General features: G+C 44.0%; 1 pseudogene; it reads right to left on the bottom strand.

Annotated features, from left to right (window-relative positions):
• Nucleotides 1–3575: 3575 nt before the first annotated feature.
• Nucleotides 3576–3693, bottom strand: LOC124722135 (annotated as a pseudogene).
• Between the last annotated feature and the right edge of the window lie 13027 nt (nt 3694–16720).

The following is a 16720-nucleotide window of genomic DNA, read 5'->3' as shown; positions in this document are numbered from 1 at the left end:
CGTATTTTCCGTTGCCCAATAGTGCATATTATGCCGGTTTACGTTACCGCTGTTGATAAATGACGCTTCGTCGCTAAATAGAACGCGTGCAACAGTCTGTGATCGTCTCGTAATTTCTCTTATGCCCAGTCGCAGAACTGTACACGACGTTCAAAGTCGTCGCCATGCAATTCCTGGTGCATAGAAATATGGTACGGGTGCAATCGATGTTGATGTAGCAGATGCTGATCTGTTCTTGGCCCTCACGTCGGTAAATGCGAACATCACATTTCCAATTCTATGGTGTTTACTCAGAGATTGAAGTCCTTGTCTCTTAGTCCCTCGGATTTACTTGTGAGCTTTGATGTCGTGTCGCTTTTTACCCGGGTTCCTCTGGAAGAAACCTTGCAATTAATTGGTGAGAAACAGGATGAGGAAACAACCAGGCTTTGTCACCACGCGCTAACGTCGACGTACTTTTTATTCAATGACAAATATTTTGAACAGACTGACGGAGTGGCTATGGGGAGCCCATTGTCCTCAATAGTCGCCAATCTTTTTATGGAAGATTTTGAGGACATGGCGCTGAAGACGGCGTCCTTAAAACCAACCTGTTTCTGGAGGTACGTTGACGATACGTTTATGGTGTGGCCTCATGGGAGAGAAGCTCTTGACCGCCTCCTAGATCATTTTAATTCCCTGCATCCTAGCATCAAGTTTACCATGGAGGTGGAAAGTGATGGAAAGCTTCCGTTTCTGGATGTTCTGGTGTACAGAAAGGATGATGGGACACTGGGACACAGTGTTTATCGAAAGTCTACGCACACGACCGTTACCTGCATGCTTCTAGCTGTCATCCATCGTTCCAGCGTACGGGGGTCCCGCGGACGTTGGTGAGAAGAGCTTATGCCATTTCAGATGGAGAAAGCTTGACACAAGAATTGGACCATCTTAAGGTTGTGTTCAAGCAGAATGGCTATACAGATAAACAGATCCGTCGTGCTTTCCAGTTTGGACCTTCGCCTGAACCACCAGAAGATACCTGCAAATCGGTGGCTTTTCTGCCTTTTGCTGGGAACATTTCCTCGAAGATAGGAAGAATTCTGAAAGGATACCATATCAAAAGTATTTTTCGTCCGCCAGCCAAGATTAGAGCGCTCCTTGGCTCTGTAAAGGATGACTTGGGTTTGAGGAAGCCCGGTGTGTACAAGATCCCTTGCCACTGTGGGAAGGCTTATATTGGTCAGACAATCCGGACCATTCAGGACCGATGTGTTGAGCATCAGCGGCACACACGGATGCTTCAACCTGAGAAATCTGCAATGGCGGAGCACTGTCTCACCGAGGGACACAGAATGCTCTATGACGAGACACAAATGGTTGCCCCTGCATCTCGCTATTGGGACTGTGTTTTAAAAGAATCCATAGAGATTCGTTTATCTGACAATCTTATTAATAGAGACAAGGGTTATCTTTTAAGTAAGACTTGGGACCCGGTGTTATCTGACATTAAAAAACAACGGTCTGTGTTTCGATCGTCGGAATAAAAATTTTTTAATTTTTGACAGCGATATCTCGATTTCGCCTATTTCCACCACTGGCGGCGCGGTATGTTTACAGCGCTAGAGGGCAGTTACGGCACCTTCTCGCGCACGCGTTGTGGGTCTTCTGCGGCCTATATAGGGGCCGCCGCTTGCGCTAGGAAGTCAGTTCCGGCGAGATCGTGCACCAGCACTCTCAACTGAAGATGGCGGCCAGCTGGACCGCGGAAATATTGTGTCATGAAGACGTTATGATCCGGCTGCATACCCGAGAAGAATATTATGTTGGCAGTTGTTCTTCACTCGAATTCTGGGGTATTTACTTCGTCATCTTTGGTGGAGAAATCACTTCTGTTTTAATAGATGACTTTCTGTTAATTATTACGAAATGTGATCTGACAGGAAATCATGAATCCAGTCACATAACTGATACGATATTCCATAAACACGCAATTTCACTACAAGCCGTTTGTGTGGTACAGAGCAAAAACCTTTTGGAAATATAGAAAAATGGAATCAATTTGAATTCCCTTGTCAATGTTATTCAACATTTCGTGTGTGTAAAGAGCCATCTGTATTTCGCAAGAACAATGTTTCCTAAATCCGTGTTGACTGTGTGTCAATAGACCACTCCCTTCGAGGGGATTCATAATGTTCAACACAATATATGTTCCAAAATCCTGCTGCATATCGACATTAATAATATGGGCCTCTTATTTAATTGATTACTCCTAATACCTATCTTGAATATTGGTGGGATCTGTGCAACTTTCCAGTCTTTGGGTTCGGATCTTTCGTCGCGCTAGCTGTTGTATACGATTGTTAAGTATGGAGCTACTGCATCAGCATACCCTGAAGGAATCAGACTGTATACCATACAGTCTGGACCAGAAGACTTACTTTTATTAAGTGATTTAAGTTACTTCACTATTCCGAGAATATCTGCTTGTAAGTTAATCATGTTGGCAGTTGTTCTTCACTCGAATTCTGGGTATTTACTTCGTCATCTTTGGTGGAGGAATTTCGAAAGTCTGTGTTTAGTAACACTACTTTCGCAGCACTGTCGTCGGTAGTATTTCTATTGCTATTGCGGATAGAAGGTATTGTGTCTTGCCGCTAGCATACTTTACTTACAACCAGAATATCTTTCGATTTTCTGCCAGGTTTCACTTTAAAAGTTTCGTTGGAGAAACTATTATAAGTACCCTGCATTGATTTCCGCTCTAAATTTCGAGCTTCTGTAAAAGTTCGCCAATCTTAGGGATTTTGCCTTCGTTTAAATTTGGTATGCCTTTTTCTGTTGTGTCTGCAACAGTGTTCTGACCCCTTATGTGTACCTCCGTCGTTTGATAATTTATTTGGTATAAATCTCTCAATTGCTGTCGATACTATTTCTTTGAATTCAAGCCACATCTAGTCTACACTTACACTGTTAATTTGGGAGGAGTGGAGGTTGTCTCTCAGAAAGGAGTCAAGTGAATTTTTATATGTTTTTTGAATGGTATATTTTTCGTTTATTTTTGGAGGATTTGGGGGTTACAATATTCAGTCTCGCTAAGACAACCCAATGTTCGCTAATCCCTGTATCCATTACGATGCTCGTTATTAGCTCAAGATCGTTTGTTGCTAAGACTTCAAGTTTGTTTTCACAACCATGTACTATTCCTGTGGTCTCATGACCTAACTGCTCAATTTCGGATGATGTTTTATGCTTACCTCCGCAATCAAACATGCATTTTCGCCAACATAGCGAAGGTAAATTAACGTACCACCAACTGTAATTGTATGAGCCGGGTATGTTATAAGATACTACTGTAGAAGGGTGTAAAATGAATGCGCGCAACGGAAAAACAGCACTCCGTCTGCAGGCCACAAGTGGTCCATCGGGACCATCCGACCGCCGTGTCATCCTCAGATAACGATGCGGATAGAAGGGGCATGTGGTCAGCACACCACTCTCCCACTCGTTACGATGGTTTTCTTTGAACGGAGCCGCTACTATTCGGTCGAGTAGCTCCTCAATTGGCATCACGAGACTGAGTGTACCCCGAAGAATGACAACAGCGCATGGCGGCCTGGATGGTCACCCATCCAAGTGCCGGCCACGCCCGACAGCGCTTAACTTCGGTGATCTGACGGGTACCGGTGTATCCACTGCGGTAAGGCGGTTACCTTTGCAACGGAAAATACGGAACGCAAAAATCAAGATTTGGCCCTGTCTGACTACTCCCTGAAGCAGAGCTTAGGATCCCTTAATTGTGATGTTATTTCCTCTTTCTTGCTCTTTAATATATAAATTACAGCATAAACATAAATGAATGATTAAGGGAGCTAGTAACTACAAAATTATAAATGTTGTTTCTGCTTATACATTTATTGTAGATTAAAATCCCTTTATACATTACAAATGTTTACATACCAATGTCCAATTTACATTGTTGTTGTTGTTGTGGTCTTCAGTCCTGAGACTGGTTTGATGCAGCTCTCCATGCTACTCTATCCTGTGCAAGCTTCTTCATCTCCCAGTACCTACTGCAGCCTACATCCTTCTGAACCTGCTTAGTGTATTCATCTCTTGGTCTCCCTCTACGATTTTTACCCTCAACGCTGCCCTCCAATACTAAATTGGCGATCCCTTGATGCCTCAGAACATGTCCTACCAACCGATCCCTTCTTCTGGTCAAGTTGCGCCACAAACTCCTCTTCTCCCCAATTCTATTCAATACCTCCTTCATTAGATATGTGATCTACCCATCTAATCTTCAGCATTCTTCTGTAGCACCACATTTCGAAAGCTTCTATTCTCTTCTTGTCCAAACTGTTTATCGTCCATGTTTCACTTCCATACATGGCTACACTCCATACAAATACTTTCAGAAACGACTTCCTGACACTTAAATCTATACTCGATGTTAACAAATTTCTCTTCTTCAGAAACGCTTTCCTTACCATTGCCAGTCTGCATTTTATATCGTCTCTACTTCGACCATCATCAGTTAATTTGCTCCCCAAATAGCAAAACTCCTTTACTACTAATCTAATTCCCCCAGCATCACCCGACTTAATTCGACTACATTCCATTATCCTCGTTTTGCTTTTGTTGATGTTCATCTTATACCCTCCTTTCAAAACACTGTCCATTCCGTTCAACTGCTCTTCCAAGTCCTTTGCTGTCTCTGACAGAATTACAATGTCATCGGCGAACTTCAAAGTTTTTATTTCTTCTCCATGGATTTTAATACCTACTCCGAATTTTTCTTTTGTTTCCTTTACTGCTTGCTCAATATACAGATTGAATAACATCGGGGACAGGCTACAACCCTGTCTCACTCCCATCCCAACCATTGCTTCCCTTTCATGTCCCTCGACTCTCATAACTACCATGTGGTTTCTGTACAAATTGTAAATAGCCTTTCGCTCCCTGTGTTTTACTCCCGCCACCCTCAGAATTTGAAAGAGAGTATTCCAGTCAACATTGTCAAAAGCTTTCTCCAAGTCTACAAATGCTAGAAACGTAGGTTTGCCTTTCCTTAATCTTTCTTCTAAAATAAGTCTTAGGGTCAGTATTGCCTCACGTTTTCCAACATTTCTACGGAATCCAAACTGATCTTCCCCGAGGTCGGCTTCTACCAGTTTTTTTCATTCGTCTGTAAAGAATTCGCGTTAGTATTTTGCAGCTGTGGCTTATTAAACTGATAGTTCGGTAATTTTCACATCTGTCAACACCTGCTTTCTTTGGGATTGGAATTATTATATTCTTCTTGAAGTCTGAGGGTACTTCACCTGTGTCATACATTTTCCTCACCAGATGGTAGAGTTTGGTCAGGACTGGCTCTGCCAAGGCCGTCAGTAGTTCTAATGGAATGTTGTCTACTCCCGGGCCTTGTTTCGACTCAGGTCTTTCAGTGCTCTGTCAAACTCTTCACGCAGTATCATATCTCCCATTTCATCTTCATCTACATCCTCTTCCATTTCCATAATATTGTCCTCAAGTACATCGCCCTTGTATAGACCCTCTATATACTCCTTCCACCTTTCTGCTTTCCCTTCTTTGCTTAGAACTGGGTTTTAATCTGAGCTCTTGATATCCATACAAGTGGTTCTCTTTTCTCCAAAGGTCTCTTTAATTTTCCTATAGGCAGTATCTATCTTACCCCTAGTGAGATAGGCCTCTACATCCTTACATTTGTCCTCTAGCCATCCCTGCTTAGCCATTTTGCACTTCCTGTCGATCTCATTTTTGAGACGTTTGTATTCCTTTTTGCCTGCTTCACTTACTGCATTTTTGTATTTTCTCCTTTCATCAATTTAATTCATTATCTGTTCTGTTTCCGAAGGATTTCTACTAGCCCCCGTCTTTTTACCTACCTGATCCACTGCTGCCTTCACTATTTCATCCCTCAAAGCTATCCATTCTTCTTCTACTGTATTTCTTTGCCCCATTCCTGTCAATTGTTCCCTTATGCTCTCCCTGAAATTCTGTAAAACCTCTGATTCTTTAAGTTTATCCAGGCCCCATCTCCTTAAATTCCCACCTTTTTGCAGTTTCTTCAGTTTTAATCTACAGTTCATAACCAATAGATTGTGGTCAGAGTCCACATCTGCCCCTGGAAACGCCTTACAATTTAAAACCTGGTTCCTAAATCTCTGTCTTACCATTATATAATCTAAATGAATTTCCTAACTAATACGATTGATCAGATTGTCCAAATCTGCCCCTTTTTATGGCTACGCGATCTAATATAAATAACACGAGATGACTGGCGTCATCTGTGTACCAAACACTAGAAGACACTACTCTCAAAGATGATCTAGAGTGGTGTGCAACCTCAGTGGAAATACAACTTACGTGATCACAGCTGTTTAGCTTTATAGCCCTAATAGGCTGAAGCAGTTAGCAATATTACTGTATGTACTGCGTCTGGTGCATCGGAGTGATGGTTCTCGCACATGTCTGTGACGATGGAAGAACACCAGCCACATAATAAAAAACTCTTTCTAACACTAGGATGGCAGAAGGCGGTCCTCTGACTAGTATAATCTAATACTGTCTTCTCCTCTCCGTGTTCTACAGACAAGAAACGCGAACCCCCAGCCACAAGGACAGAATTCAGATAACGTCTCAGTGTGAGTACAAAAAGAAGAAGTGCTCTCAGTCAGTGTTCGCTGCATACTCGACGACGACTCCCTACCCGGAGGCAAAGTCCAGAATCGTGTAAGTTCGCAACAGTGCAGTGCCTAACTGATCTAAGTAACTGTTTAAACTTTATAATCTCCTGAGTGCAAAGACAGCAAGTCCGTCTGCATCAATAAAAGCTGATACTGAGCGACAGTCAAACACGGGTGCTCAAAACGGAAGACCTCTTTCTCTCCACCGCTAGCTTCCCAGCGAAGTTCGGCTCCCCTCACTCATAACTGCAGAAGGCGAATCATATTCTCGAAACCACGGAATATTCTCCCTCTCTACAGATTCTTCCGAATACCGACCAACCATATTTTAGACTTTTGTCATCCAGTGCAGAAAGTTTGGAAGAAAAAACCTATACCTGTTTATTGGGAATGCATACAATGGTACGCTTCTCAGAGTAAAAATCCTCGGAAATAACCCAGCCTGCGTGATTTCCGAGGTAACACTCCCTTGGTCCTCTCTACTGTGTCCAAGATTTTCAGTTTCCGGTTATCCTTCCGGCCTAGCTACAATACCGGCCAGCTGCCACTCTATTGTGCTTCAGTGCGAAGGTGCCCCGACCATCCGTCTTGGGCTACTTCCTGCTTTTAGCAGGACCAACACACCTGTGCGGGCTTTTCCACCCAGGGCCTGAGTTACGCCTGCCTTTTCATTTCCACTGGAGTTCCAACCTCTGCTAGTATAGGCAATCATTCATTACGCCATTTTGATAGTAAAGACAATCCATCAGCTTTCATGCAGTAAGGGCTAGGAACTATTTCCAAGGTGTACGTGACAATGTCAGTCTTATTTAAATATTCATGTACATGAAGTACAACCTATCAAACAATACCTAATGCTGGTTTTAAATCACGGCAAGGTATGTAGATGAGTGCTTGTAAGGTGCGAAATTATAGCCACCTTACAACGTGTTTGAAACTAAACTCAAGTTTTCTTTGAACCTTTCAGCAATTGTTGTTGGGAGGTTGGTAAAAGGATCGAGTTGTTATTTTATTCCGCTTGCCAAGAACGACGTGCCCATACTAACTCACAGGAACTACTTAGATCGATTTCGCTACAAGATAAATTACTTCTGACAGCAACAAACACGCCACCACCAACTGTATTTAGCCTACTCTTTCGGAACACCGTTAGGTTCTCTGCAAAAATTACGGCTGAGCTTATTTCCGACTTTAGCCTGCCTTCAGTGCCTATAACAATTTGACATCAGTGCTTTCTATTAGCGCTTGTACCTCTGGTACTTTGCCAGCACAGCTACGAAAATTTGCAACTGTTATTCGGATGGTTGCTGTATCTACGTTCTTCCTATGTTAGACCAGCACCATTTAAGACTGAAGCCCTCTTTATATTTCGCCGAGACCCTCTAACCTAAAAAACCGCCCAGTCCATAGTGAACAGCTGCTGCTACCCATGTAGCCATCTCCTGCATGTAGTGGATTCTGTGTGTAGCGGACTGCTGGCCTATTCAGCGGGACCTGAAAGTCCACCACCCTATGGCGCAAGCCAGGCGATCTGCAGCCTACACAGTCACAGAACCGTCTGATCCTGTGATTCAGACCCTCCACTCGGCTCTGTACCAAAGATCCACTATCGGTCCTATCGGCTATGCAATGGTGAGATCTGCACTCACCTTGCAGGCAAGACTGGCAGCGTTTACCACTTCCGTTAGCCACTTAAAACCAGAGAGAATCTCTTCTGATCCAAAGCGACACACTTCATTGGTATCGACGTGGCCGACCACCTGCAGATGGCTGCACACTGTGCTCTTCATGGCATCCGGAAGGATCCTTTCCACATCTGGAATGACGCCACCCAGTATGCATACAGAATGCACATTGGCTTTCTTCCCCTCCTTGGTAGCCATGTCCCTAAGGGGCCCCATAACGCGCCTAACATTGAAGCTCGCAACTACCAATAATTCCACTATCTGTAACTGCCTGGACCTTGCATGCTGAGAGGTTACCTCTGAAACAGGACAAATGATTGCATCTGATGAGGGACAGTGTCAGCCACAGACAGCATCTAGTACCTGTTTGTCAGACTAACTGGGGAGGCCTTACATGCAGCCCCCTGGGAAATCTTTCATTGCCTGCCACGCACCGAGGTGACCTCCCACTCGACCACGAGTGAGTGTTGAATCTCAGTGAGGGCAGTAAGTGGGCTGGTCACTGGTGCAGGCTGATCAGCACGCTCAGACATGCTGGGCGTCCATTGGATCCACACTGCTTGCCCACAACAGTGATGCCCGTCCACTGCAGCTTCAAGCTATGTAACCGAGGCCATCCCTGCCTGGAGATGAGAGTGAAGACTCACAAACTTGGCTTGCTACTGCAGACAGCCATCACAGCCCTATCTACATTAAAAACTGAGGAAAACTACACTACACAAACAAACAAGGGCAACTGATACAGCTATGAAACAAAAAACGTTTCAAATGGCTCTGAGCACTATGCGACTTAACATCTGAGGTCGTCAGTCCCCTAGAAAGTAGAACGACTTAAACCTAATTAACCTAAGGACATCACACACATCCATGCCTGAGGCAGGATTCGAACATGCGACCGTAGCGGTCACGAGGTTCCAGACTGAAGCGCCTAGAACCGCTTGGCCACAACGGCCGGTAAAGCACACAGGTGATTAGGAGGGAATTTACTCTTCTAATTGTTCAAAGCAAAACACCAGTACCAGCCTGAACTCTTTCTAGGATATTTATAATGGAATTTTTATCACCTCTTTTGCCTCTTCCTGCATAAATTTAATTTCTCTGTACATAATCTCTCGTGCCTGGCTATGCAGAACTCTTTCTATGACTACAGTGCTTCGAGACTGCGATGCAATGCTGTGTATTGCAGTGTGATCACTAGATGTGTGCTGAACCTTAGACGACCGTGGACTGATGTGACCTCCCCTTGTGGTAAAACGAATGAACTCGACCAGCGCTTTCGAAAAAATGCATCACTGCACATCGTCCAATGTATCCTGTGCAGAAACGGCGACACAAATGGTTTGTGCGGATTCCAACCAGGTCTGGCTCACTTGTCTGTCTTACTAGCTAGTGTGTTGTGTACTGTTAAGCTATACAAACAGATCATTTGTCGATGCTCCAGTATTTGTACAGAGCTGGCTGGTACTGACCTGCACGGCAACAGCGAGGTGCGCCACATTGATGGCGGCGATGGGACTGGGCACCTCTATGACCAGCAGGCAAGCAATGGCGTGCGCGTGGCAGATGTTGTCCATGGTGGCCGCGTGCCGCGTCATCGCCTCCAGCAGCGCGTAGTGCAGCTGGTCCTGGCAGTCACACAGCAGCTCCGCGTCACCAGCCACCTGCCAGAACCACACCCAGGCAATGTCGCGAGGATCAAGCGACGTCAAGAGACCTCCCCCATTTAATAATCCGTTAGGTGCAACTGTTCACTTCAAATGACACAGAAATTGGGATGCGCTAATAAAAGATGGGAACCATTGTCTGTAAATATTCTCAGTCTGGTACCGCGCGCCGCGGAATTTGAATCCCCGCCAGATGTCATGGACGTCGAAGACCAATAGAGGTCTCTGTACCATAGCGCCGTAAGCTGTGGCGGCCTGCGCCTCCTGGCCCACATTTAGAGCGAGGGCGCCGCAGTTGAACACGTGATTGCAGCGGCCAATAGCGGCGTCCCCGATCGAGTATTTAGGTGCCTGCCTGTTGCTCAGCCTTCCAGAGGGCAACTAGAAGACAAGAATAAAAAGAGAAGAACCAAAGAAAAACAACTAGTCGAGAGAAGGTATGGAGGCAATGCAGGGGAAGCCTGCAAATACTCCGGCCACCAAGGTTAGATGGCAAACCCTGAAGAAGATGCTCTAGCTGGCTCAGCCTTCCAGTCTAACCTCGCGTGCGTCTCAGGACATATCGCCTCAGACAGCGTATTGACTTTCGTGTTGCTTTACGAGTGGACGTGGTTGTCTTGTTTGGTTCGTGACTCTACTGTCGGTTCTTGTTTTGTGCCGTAAGGTCCTTCGTTGGTCGTGTCCGTCCTCTCCCGTTGTGTTGTTGTTCGCGGGCCGCTCCGCGGGTCCCACCGCGTTTCCGTCACTACAACCCTGCGACCGTTCTGGTCGCCGTTACAACGCTCAGAGCAAAAAGTCATTTTCTGAGAAAGTTCCCAATTTTGTATGAATAAAAAATTGGAAGTGTGTTCTCCTCTATATAGGCTGACTCTTACATAGAAGATTACAGCAACCAGCCACTTTTTACAATGCTGTTTATTTATTTAATCAGCGTCATTGCCGGTTTCGAATCGACAGGTTCATCTTCAGACGGCTAGTTCACGTTTTACATTGGACTTCGCCTTTTGTTTCCCCAACTGACGAAGTTTTCCCAGGGATGGTGGTGCCCTACAACCAAAACAAGATGTAAGACGATGTCTTTTTAACTGTAATTGTGCCACACGACAATTTTATGTGATGCAAACAAATTATTATTATTGCAGTGAAGGTTTTTCGGTTACTTATGATGAAGAATCCGCGCTATTATATTCTAGTACAGGCTGCTTATCATCCTGCAGCAGCGAAAACTGTGTAATGCACATTTTGTGTATAAACATGCACATAATGTAAAGCACCACTCACACACTATGAAGTTTCATCATATGGAGGTATGTATACAAAGATGGCGATATTACAACCATAAAAAGGCAAAAGGTTTTCACTCTCAGAAATATTTCATTATGTACATGTATGTGACAGTAGAAATTGCTAATGTTACATTACTTACTATTTACATTGAAAGAGATCTGATTAAAATTAAGATAAACAAATAAAGCAGTCAGTTATAAAGTGTTACTGGAGTGATAGTCCATAAAAATAATGTTATACATTGGAACAAAAGTAAATGATAAGGCCAGATGAACATAAATAAATATTACAACTATGGACATATTATGGCATACATCGAAAGCACAGTAAATGGGTTGAGATGGTTGTGCATATATTAATATTACAACAGTGGACATTTCATTATTTTTATACTTCAAAATGGAAAGCAGATGAATGAATTTTGTAAAAAGTCTCTATTGGCGAGCTCAGTTCGTTCATTGAGGAGATTTTGTGCTGATTTGCTGTTATGTACAAATATTTCAAACTCCTCAAGCAAATTCATAAGGCTACTTTTCTCAGTATGGTGCAATACTTGTACATGGTCTTCAATGCTCTTTATTCCATGACTGTTAGTAGTTGTGTGAGTGGCAAATGCGGATTTTGAAATGTTGTTCAAACGTATGGCATCTACAAGTCTTCGAACTGTGTCTCAATGCTTCTTCCAGTTTGTCCTATATAGTAAGAGGGGCAACTTTGACAGCTGAGTTTATATATATGCCAGATTTTTTTATATAAGGGGCTATTATTCTCTAAGTTGTGAACTGCTAACTGATGGAGTTTGTTGATTGTGTGGAAGCTTATTTTAATGTTTATCCTTTTAAATATGTTGCTTAGTTTATAGGATATGCTCCATATGAAAGGTAGTGCAATATATTTTCTGCTGTTTTCTACTGTTTTGTCTACGTTGCATGGTTGCCTGTTGTGTAGCATAGTTGGCTGGTGGGTTTTGGATTTTTTGTGATAGATTGTCTGTCATGAGATGGCTGTAACCATTGTTTGAGGCTATGGTTTTAATGATACTGAATGCTTTTTCTTTTTTAACTGGTTCAAGTGGAATTTTGTGTAGGTGGTTCGTGTGGATCTAAAATATGCCATCTTATGTTGGTTTGGACGACAAGACGAGTTGTTGATACATATGGCAGTGGATGTTTGTTTTCTATCAATCTGAAAATGATGTTTATGGTTTTTACCGGTGATTTTTACATCTAGGAAATTGATGCTGTTGTTGGTCTCATGTTCAATGGTGAATTTAATGTTTTTGTGCATGCTACTCAAATTTGTTGCTAATGTGTCTATTTCCTCGTTGGTGCCATTAAAAAGTATAATTGTATCGTCAACAACTCTTTTGTCGTAGATGATTTTGCTGTTGATGTGACTGTTAGCTTCAAAAAATGTCTGTTCTAAGTGATTTATGAAATATCCCTTATCATTTACTTTTGTTCCAATGTATACCACAATATGTATATAATATTGTCGCAGAAGAAGCTGAGCAGCTCCGCGGTGTAGTGCTTATGATACTAAATTGTTGCATGGAGGGTCGTGAATTCAAAACTCACATGGACTGTACAATTTTAATTTCTATATTCGGTTAGGGCACATTCTAGAAGTATCCACAGATGTCAAGAATCATTGTACTGGAATGTTCTGTAGCTGTATGTATACTGTATGTGTTCTGGCTGAGCCGGCCGCGGTGGTCTCGCGGTTCTAGGCGCGCAGTCCGGAACCGCGCGACTGCTACGGTCGCAAGTTCGAATCCTGCCTCGGGCATGGATGTGTGTGATGTCCTTAGGTTAGTTAGGTTTAAGTAGTTCTAAGTTCTAGGGGACTGATGACCACAGCTGTTAAGTCCCATAGTGCTCAGAGCCATTTGTTCTGGCTGGAGGCAGTTCGCTCCGCGCTCTTGTGTGTGCAAGTGCTGAATAAACCTTCATTAAGTGAAGTTAGTGTTCGTCATTCATCTAATTACACCTTCTTCTACATGACATTATTCTGGTGGAGACGCTGGGTATTGGAACTTGTGATAGCTAACATTATCGACGACGCAGTGGCTCCCATCAGGCCATGAGAGAGCCACTGTTTACGTGGCGAGAAACCCGAGTTCGAGTCATATTCAACAGATCGCAATCTATCGGAGAGAGAAGAATAAGAAGAGGACGTTACGATGACAGCAACTGTGCGCCACCACATGAGACATCCTTCCGGGTTCTCTGGTGACGATGGCCAAGATCCAAACAAGTGGCTGAAGGTATATGAGCGTATAGCTAAATTTAACAAATGGGATGACACCGTGTGTTTGGCTAACGTATTTTTCTACTTGGAGGGCACTGCCAAGCAATGGTATGAGAACAACGAGGAGAAGTTCAAAAACTGGAAACTATTCCAGGCGGAAATGGGCTAGTATTTCGGCGACACACAAGGACAGAAGTTAAATTAAAGTGCAGGGCACAGCGTCCAGGAGATACCACAGCATCCTACATTCAAGATGTCTTGGAGCTGTGTAAAGTAGTGGATCCTAGAATGGAGGGGGAAGATAAGGTTGCACATTTCATGAAGGGTGTTGCTGAGGACATGTATGACGCCCTGCTCCTGAAGGAGGTTTCAACAGCAGACGCCTTCATAAAATGGTGCCAGTACATCGAGACAATGCATCAAAAAGTATTATCCGCAAGAAGTTCGAACGGCTTCCAAACGTCGTATCGATATCTGTGACGGAGGAAGGAACTGATTTCATAAGTGTTCTTCGTCAGATACTGAGAGAGGAAGTTCAGAAGGCACTTGGATTGCACGGATAGCAAGAAACCGAGACGCTTCAAGAGGTCATAAGGGAGGAAGTGGAACAGACATTGAACCCAATCTCTCGTCCTTCATTTCCCTTTAAAACAGTGAAAAAGTCGAGTGCCAGGCGAGGTTACGTTCCTACAATGCCGCATGAGGAACCTGTTTGGGCACCATGGAAGACTGACGTCTGGAGAACCAAGGATAACCAACCAGTATGTTTCCACTGCAGACGACTGGGACATGTGTTACGCTATTGTCGAGAAAGGCGGCGGATATTTGGTGACGCCCACGCCAGAAGAAAGCAGAGCGATCTTAGCCGACGACAACTCCGGGACGACGAAGATGAACAAGAAGATGTGGGTGCAGGACGACATAGGTCACCATCGCCGCAAGCTAGCCGCTGGAGAGGACGCTCCCCAACACGCCTATGAAGGTCTCCATCGCTGTTTAGAAGCTCCAGCCGATCACTTAGCCGCAACCTGGAAAACTAAAGGGTGCGACCTTCCTTGGAGGTGAGGCCACCGAAGAGAAAAATCCTCCGCCGTCGATCACTACAAAAATGATGGGAAAATTGTCGATATCCTCATGGATGGCCGACCAGCCCAAGCTCTTGTGGACTCTGGAGCATCATATTCAGTCATTTCGGAGAAGTACCGTCGCCAGTTGCAGAAAACCGTATTCGTCGACAGCAAAACATCTCTGCTGAAGGTGGCTGATGGGAAATATGTAAAAACTACAGGAAGAAGTACCATTCGTGTGGGTATAAGTGGCCATACACAGCATTTAGAATTCATCGTCTTACAATAGTGTAGTCATGACGTCATTTCCGGATGGGACTTTTTGAAAGCTTCTCGGGCAATTATAGACTGTGGTCGCTTGAAGGTTGTGCTAGACGAGATGAGATACTGTGGAGACTATGTATGCTGGATGAAGTGGTCATTCCTGCAGTCAGTGCCAGAAAGGTAACTGTCGTGTGTCATGCCATGCATCAACCCATGCATCTTGTAGTGGAATGTAAGAGGAGCATACCACTGAAGAATAACTTGGTCATCCCAGCCTCTGTCGTCTCGTTTAAGAACGGATTCTGTGAATTGTGGATACTTAATTGGCGCCGATAACCGCAGATCCTTCCAAGACGCATGTGCGTAGCAAATGCTGAACCGTTAATTGCCGAACAGCTGAACGTCATAGAAACCTCCCATGCCAAGTCTGTGGGCGAAATTAGCGCTATCACTACGAGACAAGATCTAGCTCGACTATCACCAGATCTCACTAAGGAACAACAGAAGAAGCTACTTGCCTTTCTTAGAGTGTTCTCTGAATGCTTCAATCCAGAGGTGAAGAGCAAATTAGACAAATCGACGGTGAAGCACCGGGATTAGCACTGGAGACCATCAACCAGTAAGCCAGAGAGCATGCCGTGCGTCAGCTACGGAACGTCGAATTAGCGACGAGGTATAGAAAATTAGCGACGAGGTATAGAAAATGATGAAGAATGACATCATTCAGCCTTCGCAGAGCCCATGGTCGTCACCAGTGGTCCTCGTCAGGAAGAAGGATGGCAGTTGGCGCTTTTGTGTTGATTACAGGAAGCTTAATGAGATAACTAAAAAGGACGTTTACCCTCTTCCACGAATTAACAATACACTAGATTGTCTGAAGGGGGCTAAGTTTTCTCAACCATGGACATGTACTCGGGATACTGGCAAATCGAAGTAGATGAGGCTAATCGTGAGAAAACTGCATTCATCACCCCTGAGGGCCTGTATGAGTTTAAAGTAATGCCGTTTGGTTTGTGTAATGCACCAGCAACTTTTGAACGGATAATGGATAATCTTCTAAGGCAGCTGAAGTGGACGATGTGTCTTTGTTATTTAGATGACATTATAGTGTTCTCAGTGACATTGGATGAACATATAAAAAGAATGAACATATATAAATGAACATAGAAAAAGAATATATGAGGGCCATTCTTAAGTGTCTCCAACAAGACGGACTGAAACTTAATCCGAGAAAGTCTCTCTTTGGAGCAAACGAAATCAAAATACTTGGACACATTCTACCAAACGAAGGTGTGCGACCAGACCCAGAAAAGGTGAGAACTATAACGTAATTTCCTTTTCCTAAAAGTATTAGAGATGTGAGAAGCTTCCTCGGATTACCGTCGTTTTATCAAAGACTTTTGTATCAAAGCCAGGCCACTCCAAGAGTTGTTAAAAGCCGATGCTAAATTTATCAGGGATGGTGCTCAAAAAGATTCTTTCGATGTGCTGCGAAAAGCTCTGACGACTGACCCTGTACTTGGTCTGTTTGATGAGAGAGCACCTACAGAACTACACACACATGCCAGCGGGTATGGGATTGGCACTGTTTTGGTTCAGATTTCGGATGGGAAAGAGAAGATTGTAGCCTATGCTTCTAGGACACTTACAAAAGACGAGAGAAACTACTCAACTACAGAAAGAGAATGTCTTGCTGTGATCTGGACCATGTGCAAATTTCGACATTATCTCTATGGAAGGCCATTCGCAGTTGTTACAGACCATCATTCACTTTGTTGGTTGACAGGTCTTAAGGATCCAACAAGACAACTCGC

Source organism: Schistocerca piceifrons, chromosome 1 (assembly GCF_021461385.2).
Source record: "Schistocerca piceifrons isolate TAMUIC-IGC-003096 chromosome 1, iqSchPice1.1, whole genome shotgun sequence".
NCBI lineage: Eukaryota > Metazoa > Arthropoda > Insecta > Orthoptera > Acrididae > Schistocerca > Schistocerca piceifrons.
Note: the sequence above shows the minus strand (reverse complement) of the source record. Positions and strands in the feature narration are given on the sequence as shown.